Below are 3408 nucleotides of genomic sequence, written 5' to 3'. Positions count from 1 at the left end.
TAATATTCCCTTGAACCTGGAGAGTTGGGACCCATGGAATGGGGGCCATACTTTATTGCTTGAAAGGGTCGGCATTGGCTCACCCAATCTCACCAATCCTCTCAGTCCCAAGTGTCCAGCCTTATGCCACATCCAGCTGTCATTGTAGATAGGGTCTTTCCAGGTTTCCTCAGACACCTTGAAGCAATTGTAAAGAATTTCCCTGTTTTTTGGTTTTGCTTTTGAAATTCCTTTTTAGAGTGGGTTTGAGCTGATTCTCGCTGCCATGTTTATGCCACTCTAGACACACTTGATTCCCTTATGGAGTCATATCAATACATAGGTTTTAAGATTCTTACTAGTCAGATATATTCCTCTGCGGGAAATATGGGGTTTTGAGTCTCTTTCACTGAGGAAGGTGTAGGACTTGTCTATTCCAAAGTTGGTTTTTGGAACGGTCCCTGTGCTTATATCAAACTCTGGTTTTATGCATCACCCCACCTCTCCATCCCCTTTATGCAGGCATAAGAGTGTTTTTTAATTGTGAGACTCTGTTCTCTTTCCTAACTCAGTTCACGTGTAGCCATGTTTACAGGATCTTCATAAGTGATATCTTATGATAAGTTTCTTTTTCTGTGAGACTTATTTCACTTAGAATCATCGTACCTGAATCCACTCACTTTGCTGCTACTGGTCTTATGACATTGATTTCATGGCTGAGGGATATTCCATCGTACGTAAGTACCACAATGTTTTGAACCATTTTTATATTTCCTGGGATATTTAAGCTGTACCCAAGTTGAGGTTCTTGTAGTCAGTGCAGCCCTAAATTTGGAGGTGGCTCTTTCTTATTGATTTTCAGTTTTCCCATGGTATATTCCCTAGACAGGAAGTGGCCTTTGCTCTGTAGCTCTGTTGTTTACTTGTTTTAGGGAACACAATGCACTCCTCCAGTGAGGCAGTTGGCAATTTACATCCCGCCCATCAGCATAACAAGGCTCCCTGTTCTCCAGGGCCTGTCTTGCCTTTCTGGTTTTTACACATTTTGTGGATGTCCCTTTTGACCGGTGGGAAGTGATACTTCTTTGTAGTGCAGATTTGCATTGCCCGCTTGCTTGCTTGGCCAAAAAGGGCGTATGCGTTTTCTCCTGAATATATTCAGGAGAAAACGCATACGCCCTTTTTGGCCAAGTGCATCATTGTCCAAGTTGTGCCCCTCTTCCTGTGCTTTACAGGCGATTCCAAGGTACCTCTTGAAATCTGTTTCCTGTTATTTTGCCTCGCTTTCAAGTCCGCCTCGTTGACTTCCCTCAACAGATTTTTGGACGATAGTTGTCCTTTAGCACTCTGCCAGTTTGTGAATTGCTGTGCCCCTGAGCTCCATTTCTCAACTCGTTCTTTGTGAGCTGAACGAAAGTCCAAAATTTTGGATCATGTCCTATACTGGTTCCCGGTGGGTGGCTGAGACTTTGGTTATTTCTTCTTCCTGCCGGGAAATTAGAGTGACATGTGCCCGTCCAAATGCCTAACAGCTACTCTCTCATGGGTTCTCCCTCGTCCCTTCCATCCTCTGCCAAATTGGGAACCTGTGCAAACCAGGAGGTTAAAGGGCCTGTCTCTCCAAGTTGGGAGATTGATAGTAAGGCAGTTGGAAAGTCAAACTGGAGCACCAGGAGAGGGACTATACGTTGAGGTTTAGAAACCTTTCGTATTCACAGTGTGTACATTCTCTAGGTTTCCTGTACATGTTATAGCTGTAGTAATATTCCCTTGAACCTGGAGAGTTGGGACCCATGGAATGGGGGCCATGCATTATTGCTTGAAAGGGTCTGCATTTGCTCACCCAATCTCACCAATCCTCTCAGTCCCAAGTGTCCAGCCTTATGCCACATCCAGCTGTCATTGTAGATAGGGTCTTTCCAGGTTTCCTCAGACACCCTGAAGGAATTGTAAAGAATTTCCCTGTTTTTTGGTTTTGCTTTTGAAATTCCTTTTTAGAGTGGGTTTGAGCTGATTCTCGCTGCCATGTTTATGCCACTCTAGACACACATGATTCCCTTATGGAGTCATATCAATACATAGGTTTTAAGATTCTTACTAGTCAGATATATTCCTCTGTGGGAAATATGGGGTTTTGAGTCTCTTTCACTGAGGAAGGTGTAGGTCTTGTCTATTCCAAAGTTGGTTTTTGGAACGGTCCCTGTGCTTATATCAAACTCTGGTTTTATGCATCACCCCACCTCTCCATCCCCTTTATGCAGGCATAAGAGTGTTTTCTAAATGTGAGACTCTGTTCTCTTTCCTAACTCAGTTCACGTGTAGCCATGTTTACAGGATCTTCATAAGTGATATCTTATGATAAGTTTCTTTTTCTGTGTGACTTATTTCACGTAGAATCATCGTACCTGAATCCAATCACTTTGCTGCTACTCGTCTTATAACATTGATTTCATGGCTGAGGAATATTCCATCGTACGTAAGGACCACAAGGTTTTGAACCATTTTTATATTTCCTGGGATATTTAAGGTGTACCCAAGTTAAGGTTCTTGTAGTCAGTGCAGCCCTAAATTTGGAGGTGGCTCTTTCTTATTGATTTTCAGTTTTTCCAATGTATATTCCCTAGACTGGAAGTGGCCTTGCTCTGTAGCTCTGTTGTTTACTTGTTTTAGGGAACACAATGCACTCCTCCAGTGAGGCAGTTGGCAATTTACATCCCGCCCATCAGCATAACAAGTCTCCCTGTTCTCCAGGGCCTGTCTTGCCTTTCTGGTTTTTAAACATTTTGTGGATGTCCCTTTTGACCGGTGGGAAGTGATACTTCTTTGTAGTGCAGATTTGCATTGCCCGCTTGCTTGCTTGGCCAAAAAGGGCGTATGCGTTTTCTCCTGAATATATTCAGGAGAAAACGCATACGCCCTTTTTGGCCAAGTGCATCATTGTCCAAGTTGTGCCCCTCTTCCTGTGCTTTACAGGCGATTCCAAGGTACCTCTTGAAATCTGTTTCCTGCTATTTTGCCTCGCTTTCAAGTCCGCCTCGTTGACTTCCCTCAACAGATTTTTGGACGATAGTTGTCCTTTATCACTCTGCCAGTTTGTGAATTGCTGTGCCCCTGAGCTCCATTTCTCAACTCGTTCTTTGTGAGCTGAACGCAAGTCCAAAATTTTGGATCATGTCCCATACTGGTTCCCGGTGCGTGGCTGAGACTTTGGTTAATTCTTCTTCCTGCCGGAAAATTAGAGTGACATGTGCCCGTCCAAATGCCTAACAGCTACTCTCTCATGGGTTCTCCCTCGTCCCTTCCATCCTCTGCCAAATTGGGAACCTGTGCAAACCAGGAGGTTAAAGGGCCTGTCTCTCCAAGTTGGGAGATTGATAGTAAGGCAGTTGGAAAGTCAAACTGGAGCACCAGGAGAGGGACTATTCGTTG

Source organism: Mesoplodon densirostris, unplaced genomic scaffold (genome assembly GCF_025265405.1).
Source record: "Mesoplodon densirostris isolate mMesDen1 unplaced genomic scaffold, mMesDen1 primary haplotype scaffold_37, whole genome shotgun sequence".
In the NCBI taxonomy this organism is placed as follows: domain Eukaryota; kingdom Metazoa; phylum Chordata; class Mammalia; order Artiodactyla; family Ziphiidae; genus Mesoplodon; species Mesoplodon densirostris.
Note: the sequence above shows the minus strand (reverse complement) of the source record.